At 32.9% G+C, this 15,406-nt stretch overlaps 1 long non-coding RNA gene across 1 annotated transcript in view; it reads right to left on the bottom strand.

Moving 5' to 3' along the window:
* The window catches only part of LOC134761279 (uncharacterized), a 30,542-nt gene extending 15,526 nt beyond the window's left edge, over positions 1-15,016 (bottom strand). The window contains exons 1-2 of the long non-coding RNA XR_010139712.1: positions 14,299-15,016; positions 13,453-13,522 (exon numbers count right to left, since the gene is read on the bottom strand). This is a non-coding gene — a long non-coding RNA (uncharacterized LOC134761279). The remainder of the gene's footprint in view (positions 1-13,452; positions 13,523-14,298) is intronic.
* Positions 15,017-15,406: the final 390 nt, after the last annotated feature.

The raw sequence follows: 15,406 nt of genomic DNA, 5'->3' as shown, positions 1-15,406 counted from the left end.
ATGCATATGTGTGTGTTTTTGTGTGTGTATCTGGAGTTTGAAATAAAGCTGAATACTTATAAGTTTAATTATAATATTAAAAATACAGGAGTCATTTATTTCAATTGGCAGTAAATGATAGCTCGGTGATATTTACAAATAATACATAATTTAAGGAAGAAGAATTATGTAGGATGTCTTTGGCTTTGAGAAATGCTTCTTGGAGTAATTACTCTGTGCCGTAGAATGGTGGACATGTTATTCTAACCCAATCAATCCCCTTGAATGTTTATTCATCGCTTAACTACCTTTAGAGCATAAAGTAAGTAAATGTGACATAAGTGACAAAACATTCCATTAAATAAGTTTTCTTATTTGGTTTGGCAAAGTGCATTACAACTGGCAGTGTGTATTTTGTTGGATTTCAATTCAAGAGTTTTGTCAAGAAGCAATATGACATGTCAGACAGACCAATGAACTTAGAATTAAAAGACAAAGATTCAAATCTTGTCACTGATCAAATGCAAGGATAGATTTAGAAGTAATTTTTTAAACATAAAAATTATATAGATGCTTGTAGTTAAAAATACACACATAATTATAATAACATGTGGTGGCATTTTATATTAAAGATAACAAAAATATGGTTCTCACATAGTATTCAGTCATAGAAAAAAGTGAATCATATTATTAAAATTGTTATTATATATAATAGATGCTCTCAGGTTGTGTGTTTTGTGTGTGCATGTGTAGTAAGTTAAAGAATTAGAACATAAAATCATAAGTGTTCTTTTATTTGTAAGTGAGTAAAACCACAAAATGATCAGAAGAGATATAGGTGATGAATGTGAAGGGGAAAAATAAAATATGGTGTATTACCTCTAAAATATTTTAATTTCAGTTTAGTTATATAATAGCTTTCTATTATTAGGATTTTTTAAGTTGCAATTTGATATTTTCAAATCTATTTTTTAATATACAGATTTTGAAATATATTCAATGAATTGGTGAATCACTTTATTATCACAGTAGATATCCAAAGAGCCACTAACAATTTAAGTTGTTAATATTTATATTCAGACTATTGAAAACTTGGACCATTATGCTCTCATAGACTTTTCATATTATAACAAAATATATACATTTATTTGTTCATAAAGCTTTCACATGCCTATAATTTGCTGCATTCCTATTGCAAAAAAGTAAAATAGATATTAATTATTTAAGAAAAACTCTATAGTCAAATACTATCCTAACCCCATCCCCCAATATATACCTCAAGATAGAGAAAAAAAAATCATATTGACACAAATATGGAGAGAAATTTTATCATTTCTCTTGCTAGCAATTCACGTTTACATTATAAAATGCCAAAATACTATGGCCCAGTTATGGGAAAATGTTATCAAAAATAACTAACTACAGTCCTCAAGGCACAAAGCATATGAATAATTATATTAACATGACTTTATCCACATACATTTGGTTATATAATCCAAAGTGCTTTCTCTGTTCCCAAAGTGCTTAAATCAACATTGTTTTTAAAATTAATAATCATAGATAATAGATAACAGATAATATATCATGTAGAGAGAACTTAAGTGACTTAGCCAATGCCACAGACCCATCAGTGACCCATGTTGGACTAAAAACCATCTTCTCTCTCTCCTTCCATTTCTTCTTCATTTAATAATCATTTATGTATTTGGCACTTGTACCAGGTGCTGAGAAGTTCATAGATAAATGAGAAGCTCTAGAAAATTACTAGATCTGTTGCCTTCTCCTCTTTGGTGAATGGAATAAAGCATCTGAAATGTAGGATTTAAGGCCCTGGTTAATCAACAAATTGAGCAGTGTCAAACAAAAGAAACATGATTTTAATAAGTATGAAGATGAAAATGGAAATAATAAACCACACCAGATATGAAGGTTGACAAAGTGGTATGCATATTAAGATTCTTGCCATTTAAGTGTGTATGGAAAGGAATCCATCTGTGAGATACACAAGTGAGATAGATGTGTTTCTTTGATAAGATAATGGGTGAGTTTTAAAATAAACCTAAATTAGTTAAGTTCGACATACTACCTACTATATGGAAAATTTCTTATTTTAGTTAAGGAAATGGTCAAGCATAACAATACACACACAAACACACACACACACACTCATATTCTATATACTGGTTTTCAAATAGCCATTTTCTTTTCTATTCTGTTTTCTTTAATTTAGAATACTGCCTTTGTTAACAAAGAAGAATCTTAAAATGCAATAACACACCTTACTGAACAAATTTATTTAAAATGATATAATCTGCTATTTGTCTTATTTTATATTGTGAGTTTCCACTGAGTGCTAATAAGTGCTTGCCATTGAAGAAGTTTGCATTTAACATCTGTCACCAGCATCCAGCAACTGCACCTACAGGAAACTGTCAAGAGAGATTGTTATTCTCCTTTGTAACACCCTGAATCTGTCTCACATCATTTACATACAGATAGTTACAGGCATTCATCATTTCATTATGCTGATGACTTCACTATTCTGATGTATAATGTCTCTTTAATGAGCCTCAAAAAATACAATATTCCTTGATTTATGACTGCTTAACTGAAAAATTATACAAACTGGCAAAAAACTACTCATAATGTATTTTCATTTTTCCTTTACATTACACTTATATTTAACAGTGACTCATGAGTTAAGATCATGCTTCTTTGACAAAAGAAATGATCAGAATATGACTTCTTAGGTTTTAGTACCACTGCGGTTTATATGCATATTTAAAGCTGCGTAGTAAAACAGTGCTGACACTAAATATTAACCAGTTGAAATCGATCACTGTTTTCCCCATGAAAGGCTGTGTGTTGGACAATCACTATCAATATCACTCTAAGTTTGATAAGGCTTCTTTGCCTTTAGTGAAGGTCATCACCCCATATTCACTTTTCTCTGTTTTGAAAGTAAACATTAAGTACATTGACACCAAAGAGAACTCTATCCCGCAACAAAGAAGTAGTCAAGAAAGAGAAAAATATAGGAGTCAATCTGAAATAAAGACAGAAGCTTAAAAAGAGCTAGCAGTTGCTGTGACTGTCACTACTTGCTTAATTCTAGGCCCCTCTTGGTATGCCAGACCCAAGAAGGTGTCACCAGCTTTGTTTTCTATTCTCTTAAATGCTATGCCATTGAAGGTGATGAAAAATGTTCTATTTATTACTTAAAAGTCATTTCCCAAAAGAAGCTGGTTGTTCCTCCAAACAGGTAAGAGTTCCAAAGAGGTATAAATTGTTCACGTGCTGCCAGCTTTTAAAAGTAGGAAGCTTTCGAATGTAGTGGAAAATCACATTAGAATGAACACTATATACAATTAAGGATAAGGACTAACGTTGATTCACAGAAGAGCTCATGAATCAGCGTGAGTAAGGCATACCGAAATAGAACAAAATTTGGGAACCTGCATCCTTAGATTTGCTATTACCCTCTCTTAAGTTTAACTTCCATTCAACACAGCTGAGATTATTTGTAACTCTATATTTTTAAAAGAACAGTAAATCAGGCTAAATTAGCCTGGAATCATCAAAAAAAAAAAAAAAAAAAAGAGTGGTTCAGGTTAAATAAAAGAAAGCACAGGACTGTTTTCATTTAGAAACTTGTGATACAATTGTATATAGAACTCTTAATAAAACATATAAGTTATATACACTACCAGTCTGTAAAAAAATATCCGTTTATAAAATATACACAGGAAAATTAGCCCTATTACTGAACACTACTTTTTCATTTCCTAGCTTTATTAATACCTTTCAGGCTCATCATAAATTACTTTTGGTTATATCTAAATTTGTGACTAACCCACAGAGAGAAAGGATAATAACCAAAATTGAGAAATATGAAGTAATTTGATTCCAATTCTTCAGGTTAAATAAAAGAAAACTAAAAACTATTTAAATCAACTTAGCATCAAACAAAAAACTTCCTTCAGTGACTAGTTGTGTATTTAACAAAAATATTTCTATACATACACATTTCAAATAGTAAGATTCATAATATGCATGCCATGTTATCAACTATCATATCTAGTGTGCTTTATACTTTGTTTTAACATACATATTTATTAAAATCATACTTTTTTGTTTAAGGCTGCTTAGGAAGCAGATGTGATAGTTTTATTTCTCTTTGTAAGTTAGATCAGTGTTAGAAAGGTTTTCTATTATTATTTAAAGGTCTATATTAGGTTGTCACATCTTATATTAAGCAAAGAATCCACTCATGGTTTATATTTAGGTAAAATAAGATTTCCACTTCACCTAAAGTATATAAGATGTACCATAGAATAGATAACAAAAAATATTCCAAACATCTTTGTGCCAACGAGATGTTTACAGTTATAAGATTAAAAAAAAGTCTTACTGCCAAACACCTTGGAACTGACCAGCTGTTTGTTTATAATTTTAGGCCAGAAAGGGTCTTGATTTTCCACTTTTAACTAAGTTTTATTTTAAGAAAATGGATAAGTGCTAAAGTCATTGAGACGATAAGGCATCATCTCCCTGAGTATCATATTTACAAAATTGCCTAGAGAAATATCAATCATTTCCTCTTTATTCCAGTCTTCAATTATGTGTTTATCTCTAGGCCTCTTTATTGACAAAGCCAACTGATTTACACCAAATAAAAATAATAGCAAACCTTATAATGAGTTCTCACTGTAATTTATTTTTACGTACATTTTATAATAACACCTAATACTCATAATAACCCTCTAAGATTGGTACTATTGTTATTCACATTTTAGAGATGGAGAAACTGAAGTTCTGAGAAATTAAGTCACACAGCCATTAAGGGGTGCAGCTGGCTCTGAAGCCAATGTCTGCCTGAATCTCATCTTTTGATTGGGGTGAGAATTGTGCCTCCAATTTTATTCTCTCTTCCATATATCTTCAACCTCACTCTCATTCCTGGCACTTTTTAAGCTTCTTACCTCTCCCATTAAAAACAAAAACAAAAAAATCCCAGCCTCGTTTGTTGGAGTGTCCTTTCCCCAATGTGTGTTCTTGGAGTTTTTGTCAAAAATCACTTGGCTGTAAGTACTTATGTTTATTTTTGGATTCTCTATCTGTTCCATTGGTGCTTGTGTCTACTTTTATGCCAGTAACATGCTGCTTTGGTTGCTATAACTTTGTAGTATATTTTGATGTGGTGACACCTCCAGGTTTTTTTTTTTTTTTTTTTTTTTTTTGCCTAAGATTGCTTTTTCTATTCAGAATCCCTTATAGTTCCATATGAATTTTAGAATTTTTTTTTCTATTTTAGTAAAGTATGTCATTGGTATTTTGATAGGGATTGCATTGAATGTGTACATAACTTTGGGTAGTATGGACATTGTAACAACATTAATTTTTCCAATCTATGACAATGGGATGACTTTCCATTTATTTCTGTCTTCTTCAGTTTCTTTCATCAGTGTTTTATAGTTTCATTGTAGAGCTCTTTCATCTCCTTGGTTAAATTTATTCTTAGGTATTTTATTTTTTGTAGTTTTTATAAGTGAGATTGTTTTCTTGATTTCTTTTTTAGATGTTTCACTATTGGCATATGAAAACACTACTAATTTTTGTATGTTTATTTTTTAACTTGCCACTTTACTGAATTCATTTATTAATTTTAACTTATTTTGGTGGAGTCATATGTATGAGCATGTCATCTGAGGACAGAGACAATTTTACTTTCTCCTTGCAAATTTGGATGATGTTGGACAAGCTGGATATTCACATGCAGAGGAATGATTCTAGACTCTTATCAATAACATTATAAAAAATCGACTCAAAATGAATTAAAGACTTCAATGTAAAACCTGAAACTATAAAACTACTGGAAGAAAACATAAAGGAAATGTGCTATGGCATTGGTCTGGGAAAAATTTTTCAAACAAGTACTCAAAAGTCCAGCAAAATCAAAAACAGACAAATGGGATTTCTTCAATCTAAAAAGCTTCTGCCCAACAAGAGAAACAATCAACAACATGAAGAGAAAATCTATAGAATGGGAGAAAATATGTGCAAACTATAGATCTGACAAGAGGTTAATGTCTGGACTATATAAGAAACCTTAACAACTCAATAGAAAATAATCCAATTAAAAATGATTGAAAATGTTTTAAATGGTCAAAAGGTGTGACTAGACATCTCTCAAAAGAAGACATAGAATGATTGATATACAGGTAAATAAAGAAATGCTAAACATCACTAATCATTACGGAGATGAAAATCAAAACTACAAGAAAACATCACCTCACCACACTAGAATGGCTACTCTCAAAAAGGCAAAAGGTAACAAATGCTGGCAAGGATGTGGAGAAAGGGGAACTTACAGACACAGTTGGTGAGAATGCAAATTAGCACAGACAAAAAAATTACAGAGGTTTCTCAAAAAATTAAAAATAGAACTACCATATGATCCAGCAGTCACACAACTGGGTATATACCCAAAAGAAATGAAATCAGTATTTAGAAGAGATATCGATCTACAGCCCCATGTTTATGGCAGCACTGTTCACATGAACTAAGATATGAAATCAAGCCAAGTGTCCATCAACAGATGAAAGAATAAAGAAAATGTGGCAAATTTTTACAATAGAATACTATTCACCAAAAATCGAATTAAAGCATGTCATTAGCAGACACGTAGATGAACCTGGAGGATATTACGTTAAGTGAAATGAGCCAGGCACAGAAAGACAAATAGCACATGCCACTGCTAATATGCGGAATCTAGAAAAGCTGATCTCATATATGTGGAGAGCAGAAAAATGGTAATTAGAGACTGGGGAAGGGAAGGAAGGGAGGTATAAGGAGAGACTGGTTAATGCGTACACAGTCACAGTAATTTAAGAGGAATAATTTCTAGGATGCTATTACACACAAGCGTGTTATAGCTAACGATATTCTATGGCATACTTCAAAACGGCTAGAAGAGAGGATTTTGAATGCTCTCACCACAAAGCAACAATGAATTTTTGAGATGATAGAATACTAAATGCCCTGATTTGATCATTATGTAATGTCCATATGTATTGAAATATCTCACTGTACCCGATAAATATGTACATCATGTGTCAATCAAAAATAAATTAAGTAATTAAACCATTTTTTAAATACAGCTTAAAAAAGTCAACAAAGAAAAAGAAAGCCTTCCTTAGTTGTGTTGTTTCTTCTAGCTACTGTCAAATTTCATGCCTTTCCTTATCTAATCTGTTTCTGCTCTATCACTCTTCAATCCAGCACCATCTGGCTTCAGCTCCACCACACTACAAATCCTGCCCTTGCTAAATAGAGTAAACCTGTGACTTTATTAGGGATCCATTTCAAGCATGAGTTCAGTTGTGATCTTAACTAATCTATCTGTGCAATGGGCTTATCATGATCATCAGTTCTTTCTTGTTAATACTCTGAAATTGTACCTCACTGGCTCTTGTTCTGCTCCAGTCTTTTCTTGGACAACACGCTTTGGGGCACCCTTCTCATTAATCTATGCTCCCTGTGCTTTCATTTCTCTTGCAATTATTGATGCACATATATAACTGTTTGCAAATTACCTTTACTTGGTAGTTCAATAGACTCCAGTCCCCCAAAGCAAAACATCTTTTTCATGAACCTGCTCCTCTTCCTATATTTATTTAGCTCCATTTGGGGCATCATTCATTAAATCACAATAGAAAATGATATAGGAAATTTTCTTGTTTATCTCTCCCTAGTTCTATTTCACTAACACCCTATGTAAGACAATGTGTGAAGTTCTTCTGATTGTTGCCTCAATATATTCATCTTTTTGTCTCTATCTAATCCTTCCCTCTATCCTCAGCCTCTTTTTTATTGCTCACTTGATATTTATTTTCTGAAACACCAACCTGATTTAGTCCACAGCACTCATGCCCCTACTCATGCCTCTTGTGCCTTTCAATTCCAGCCCTTAACCTGCACAACACACCCCAGGTCTACTCCATGTAGGTACCACTCCCTCTGCAACTTACTGCATGAATCCAGGGCTTCTTTTCAGTTCTCTCCTGACATTCTATGCATATCTATAGCCTTCAGGTTTTTTAAAATAGAAGTAAAACACAGTGGTTAAATGCATTGCCTCTGTAAGCAGCTTTACCTTTTACCAGCAGACAGGTTACTTAACTCCTCTTAGCCTTACTTAACCTCTGTTCTCACATCCACAAAATGGAAGACCACCACAGTGCATAAGGAATAGAGTAGTTATGAGTAGAAAGTAAACTGTTTTGAGCAAGCCCGCATTATATAAACCACTTTACAATATTAATGTTATTGTTTTGAGTATTTTCCCCCTGGACTTCCAGTAGACACTAAGTTGCTTGGGGGTGGGGTGCATTTTAGTATCAATAACACTGCAAACAAGGCACAGGGCAAGGGTCTCTCTAAATTTAAATTCCCTGAGAAGGCTATGTGACCCCAAGTTTTAAATAAATGACCAATTTTATTGGATTTTACTCCCTAATTTAAACTCAAGAAGAAGTAGGCATGTAAGATGATAATCAATGGGGAATCTGGCTTGAGACCAAAACCCTATGTATGATTTTTCAGACATCACCACAGGCAATTACAGACCACCTGGTAAGCTTCAGAGGCAAGAGCTGCCCTCCCCACAATAGACTGGGTGCACAGCCAGTGCACTGCAGTCTCTGCAGGGAGTTGCAGTCAAAGACTCGAGTCCCCTGGCCAGCCATACTCTTATGAATATCTATACTCCTAGATCATATACCTTCATTCAGATCTTCTTTATCTGGAATTTTCAGCAGAGGCCTTCCTCTGCTAAGACCTCCTTATTAGGGGAGCAGGGAAACATGATGACAATTTTCTCCATGCTGAGTCAGTGCTCAGTACTTTTCCACTCCTAGTCCTATCTTACCCCCTACCACTAGCTGCTGGTCCATAAAAAAACAGGATTTTTTTTTCAGGACTCCCAAGGCATAAGTTGACCATCACGTCTGTGTTGATTCAACCGACGCTCAACTGGCGCCACAGTCCAAACTCCTCCATGAGGTCTCTTTCTCCAGTTTAGTTTCCTGCTTACATCATTGCAGTGAGTGATTAATTGACTATTACTTTATTTGGGGTTATTGTGTTAACTGAATACTCAGACAGCTGGCAGCTCAGCTCTCTCCAGCTCTACTAAGCTCCTAACAACCAAGGAAGACATGAAAGATGGAAGGAGATTGCAAAGGAAAAATATTTGGGAAAACAATATTTTGTTGCCCTCACATTACAGGATGGTATAACCTTTGGAGTGGCTCAATGATCTAGAACCAACACATTTCTTGAAGATATCTTAAAAATCCTCTAATCCAATTTATTCATTTAGAAGTGAATATATTGTAAACCTGGAAGACTAAGTAATCTGAGGGCACAGCTGGGTGCTGAGACAAGGCCATTTGACTTGTAGACCAAAAACGTAATTTTCATAGTGTTATATGTTATGTCGAGTTGAGTCTAAAAACATACCAAGTTCCAGAGTATTCTGTTTCTTCATTCCCTTTTTGGAATTAGTGTCTATGATGTCACATAATCATGTATCATGGTGAATTAAATTAGGACAATCTGAGAGCAGATGTGAAAAATCTATGTATTTGGGTCACACACAAGTCAAGTATCAATGTCTTCAAGTTGCTACATGAACTTGTTTCAGAGTGAAGGCTAAAGATTTTTAAGTGTATATCTTATATTTGAAATTAGGTAGATTCAGATGGTGAAAAGTACACATATTGGCCAATAGGATTTAGTATATATATAACTGATTTAAAACAAAATACTAAATCCTATTGGCCAACATGATGTGTACTTGTGTGTGTGTGTGTGTGTGTGTGTGTGTGTATATACACAAAATATATATATATACAAAATATATATATACTATATATATACACAATATATATATACTATATATATATATATATATACACACTGCAGTTTTATTTCAATCATACAAACAAAGTTAGCATGCAGGAAATTTAAGTGAAACAAATTTAAAGAAAATGGTTACGGTAAAAATAGCAGATAAATGAAAATTCTAAAAAGGAAGTGCACCTAAAAGCATGAGAATTCAACATTCATTAGTGTTTCATCTTCAGTTTTGATTGACACTTGATGCTTGCAACTTTTTAAACAAACTTTTAAATCGTGATGACTATTCTGAAAAGGTTTCAGTACCAACACTAAGATTTGTACATTCAGTTTGTTTGCAATTGACTTGTTAGCCATTTACATAGTGTATAGTACAGATTTGGCACAGGTTAGATCACAGTGTTGAGGAAAGCAGTACCTTCTTGAAATTAGAAAGGATCTCCTAAACTGTACTCAGCTTAAGACATCCAATGTACAAGAGCACAAAAACCATTATAATAATGCGGTTCCAAGGAACATAGTTTTGATAAGGAAAATAACTTAAGCTTCTGTTACCCATTTTAATTACTGAAATCTCTAACAATGACACAACTGTTATGTATACATGACAGCAAATGTATATAATAATTCATTTAGATTTCTTGGAAAGAACACATTTAGCAATCTGGGATGATGGAAAATATAGCATAATTCAACATTGGTTCTTTTTGTCATTTTACACAGACATCACGTTAATGTTAGACCAAGGCACAAAACGTTTCGTGCATAAACCCAGTCTCTTTTAAGATTTAGCATTTTATTTTAGGCTCTTATCTTAGTATGGACCACTTGTACCCAGTACTCTACCTAATAAAGACTATTTAACTTACTATTTTTGTTTTTGTTGTTTTCTTTTTGACATGAAGTCTTGTTCTGTTGCCCAGGCTGGAGTGCAGTGGCATGATCTCAGCTCACTGCAACCTCTGCCTCCTGGGTTCGAGCAATTCTCTTGCCTCAGCCTTCTGAGTAGTTGGGATTACAGGCATGCACCATCACCCCCAACTAATTTTTGCATTTTTTAGTAGAGTGAGGGTTTTGGAATGTTGGCCAGGCTGGCCTCGAACTCCTGACCTCAAATGATCCGCCCACCTCTGCCTCCCAAGGATTACAGGCATGAGCCACTGCTCCTGACTTAAATCAGTTTTAATTGAAGACTTCTAAGAATGAGGGTGCACATATTAGGGAGAAGACCACATGTTCTCCAACTGCTTGTATTCCTCAATGAGAAGCAGTGATAATGTACACTTTTCCAAAACAATGGTGATCAGTGTCAGAAGTGCTTGTGGGCACGTGAGGTAAGGTAGTGCATGATTGTTCTGATTTTACAACAAAGAAAACTGTATGAAGCTGAGAAGTGATTTGAGTCTTCCAAAACCTAGTATAGCACTTTCTACCACAGTGTATTCAGTGGTTACTCTATGAGCCTAATTTCAGAGTCTAAAATAATGTTGAAATAAAGGACAGGAAATCAAGAAATTCATCTTTGAGAACAGATAGCCTCTGAGACTCGTCTTTGTGTCTTAAACTTTTCATTGTTACTTTTCCATTTCTACTGCATGATATTTGTCAGTTTCCCCTAGCTCTATACATCAAATGCTCATACTTTAATTTTTTTTAAAAAAAGAAAGACAAATACTGCTGGCATGAAGCTAAAACTCATGCCTTAATAACCAAAACACATTTTGCAGATCTGCCAACTAAGTCTCCTCTCTAATTGCGTGCCTTCTATAAAAAGAGCCAAATTAAAAAAAAAAACTCAGTGTAAATATCCTTAGTTATGAATAAGACCATTAACCTCCTTTAGACTTTAGACAGCATGGAATATCTCAGTAAGAATTACAAAGGAAGTCTTAGCTATTTTTTATCCTTCGTTGGGTTGTTTATTTAAATGTTTTTTTTTCTAAGTTTGTAAATTATGTAAATTTTCTTTTTAAAAAGTATTATTATCATCATGCATATGGAACACTACAATGTCTTTTAACATTAGACCCAAAAATAACAGTTACTGATCTAAAAATTATGATTTATCTCCTAACAGGCCATTCATTTATTCACTAAGTTTAGTTATTTAAAATGGTTAATCCTAAGGTTAAGATTTTTTTCTTTAGCAAAACCACCTAAAGTATTCTACAAATTATCTGCCAAGCAGAGCAAGTTGGAATTTACAAAAATCTAATGTCAAAAATATGTTAAATACTTGTACGCAAATGGAGAAAGAAAAAAAAAAACCTGCTTTGATTGAGCAAACACCACAATGAAGTATCTTATACATTAACACCACTAGAGGGCTTGATACATTTTGCTTCATAAAAGCATTTCTTGTGTAATGTTATTTTTTGGTATAAATAAAGTTCTATATGCTCATCATTCTAATCATGGTTATTTTTTAAAAAGACACACACTTACACGTGTACACAGATATAAAAATGTTCGCTTAAGTGATTATATCAAAGGGAACTTGTATAAAGTGAACACTGTTTTAAGCAAGTTAAATAAACTGGATGGTTTCAAATATCACATAGTCTTACATTTCATTGAAAAGTATTTCTGCAAATCTGCATTTAACAACATGGTTCTGATAAACGGCCTAAGCCATGTTAGAAGAAAATTATGTTTTAAGTAACACGAAAATTCCCTTCTGTTGCAAATTACCAATGATATTAATTAAAAATCATTTCACTTCATTTAAAATCATCTTTGTGGTATAGGAATATTTACCTTTATGGAAATTTCTCTATGAATCGAACCTAGATAAATTATATTTAAAAAGACATTAAATATTATCATCTCTCAATTTCTTTTTAAGTAGGGCAAGTAACACACTTAGTAGGTTTGGTTTTTGTCTTGATTGCTAACTTGGCTTTAAGTCAATTTCCTTATTCAGCTATATCACAAATACGTGTTTTTGTGGGACTACGAAAGAGTAAAAATTATGACTTGGTTAAAGCAAGCACATCTTACAACTTTTTCAGAAAACGTTATTTGTCCATTCAAAATATAAATTAGATCCACCACCTGTTTTGGATGTAGGTAAAATGTTACTACAAATACAATTTTCAAAATCTGAAGTGGAAAGGGTAAGTTATGGTTACATTCTAGGAAGTAAAATAACTCTAGTTTTACAAATGCAAAACAAAATTTTAATTGTTTCCTTCAAAGAGACTTTTCCAAATTATATGTTCAGTTTTGGGGGGAAAAGGTAAAAGGATATTTTAAAAAGAGCTTTCATTATGTAAGTAATTTCTTTGGTTAACAAGTCCAAGTTAATAAGATAGTAAATAAGTTCATAAGTCAAAATATAAGACATATTTGACATTTGAATCTTTGTACATATATTCATATTTGAACGTGTATTGTGGTGACAGACAACATATGTAGCCATCTATACAGCACAGGTATAACCAAGCTGAATGCCTTACTGGTGGATTCTGGTTGACTATCAGCTAAGATGTCTACATATGATTTCAAAATCGAAAGAAACTCTGGTTGTCTGGAGGCTTTTCTATTAAATACCTTCTCTGTCTGAATTTTCCCCTGAGGTTGTATGTTTCCTTGTCATTCACAGGATCAAAGACATTGTAACCTAAGAGATATAATAGGCCATCGTTAGTCTAACAGTGAAATGGCTATCAAATTCAACCTCTTCACCAAGGGTAATAGCACTTACCCCTGAATTGCATTACAGTGCTGCGGAATGTTAAATTGGAAGCCTATTTCTTCATTTATACGATCAGATGAAGCCCTCAGGCCAGTTTATATGTTTTTTTTTCTCTTTGTGAATGCAATCGTTTTGTATGATACAATTATAGATGCATGATTAAAGAGTACTTGATAACTTCAGTAGATACAGATTGAACATTCTATTAATTGAAGTTGGTGCTATAATTTTGGTGTTTCTATAGATTCTAAACTGTCATCAAAATTAAAATAGCCTGGCTTGTAAAAGCTTCTCATTCTGTTATTTTTCGAATCCTGTAACTCGTAATGCATTTCTTATTCATAGTAAGATTATGATTCTTCTCAACATAGCTTTACAATTATTTTACTTCCTCATCAGAAAGCTGTCACACTCTCAAGTATATTCTAGCAAAGATCACTTTGATATCATAAATAATTATCATTTTGTCCTTCACTTTTGTTTATATCAAATATTTACTCAATATAAAGGATTCTATAACCAGAGTAATTTTCCCCTTCCGTGTTGCTATGCCTGCCACTTAGTATTTTAGTTTTTAGTGTTCTGCCCATTACTGCTACTACACTACATCTACTATTCTTAAATTCTGTGAAAGTGTACAACATATGATGTTATGCAGCAACAAAAAAATAAACATTCTAAGTTCATTACAAAACACTTACAGTGACACATGTCTATTAGCTGTCCTAATGCTACATCCAGAATAAAGATCACATAAGAGGAATATCCAGAGGTTATTTTTAATCTCCTTTCTCTAGCTTACATGATCACTTCATTCAAGTCTGAAAAATAAAAATTGTATGCAACTTACTATCAAATAAATGTGTCCTGTTCTATGTAATTTGTAAAACAACAAGAAAATGCTTGGCATTTCACAGAATATGATAAGTTTCTGAATACTGAGAGAATAAATGATTAAGAATTTTAAAAATTAAATGTATATATGTAGCAAAGAACCATCAGGCCAACAAAAATTATATTAAAATATGCACTAAGCAGGTGAAATATCACCCCTTTTACTCCCCAAATAAGGTGGGAAATGAATCTCCACACACTCAGAGTCATCTTAATCACATTTATTCTTGTAAGTATATTTAGGATAATAAGAATGATAGGAAATATATATATTTTTTATTTCCACCAGTTAAGTGACTTTTATGAACCAACCCTGAATATTTGGATGAGTGAATAAATTAATTTTTAGTATACATGCAGCCATAGAAAAGTCCATTTATCCTTCTATATCCAGTAAGCTATATATATCCATATTATGTTTTAAAAAGACAGCATTTATCTAAATATAGTGAGAGATTCATTAAATAAAATTATTAAAAGAAATCATTAATTTTTCAATAAGCTGATCCTGGAGAAGACAAACATCTGAAGGTATCTTTAAATTCGACGACCTCCCATCTGCAACGGGAAAGGAATGCGCCTTCTTTTTGTCTCTAGTTTAGCTATCGTTTGAACTCAAACCAATGACATCAATGGAAAATACTTCCAGTGGAGTTGGCCTTTATGGTTCCTGATCCGTATTACACTTTTTTAATAAGAATCTGTTTAATATCTTCTAACAAAATCTACAAAGTTTTAAGATATGGTTGCTTTATTAAAAAACAAAAACAAAACTTTTGAGTAAAAATGCTATAACCCCCTTGCTCCCACCTCCCAAAGCCAGAATTTAGTGGATTCATTTCATGTGAGCCCTGAAGATTGTCACAGAGAATAATAGTAGCTGAAGTTACCCAATGTAACCTTTGTAATCTCACT

Source organism: Pongo abelii, chromosome 3 (genome assembly GCF_028885655.2).
Source record: "Pongo abelii isolate AG06213 chromosome 3, NHGRI_mPonAbe1-v2.0_pri, whole genome shotgun sequence".
NCBI lineage: Eukaryota > Metazoa > Chordata > Mammalia > Primates > Hominidae > Pongo > Pongo abelii.
The sequence above is the reverse complement of the archived record's forward strand: the minus strand, read 5'-3'. Positions and strand labels throughout refer to the sequence as shown.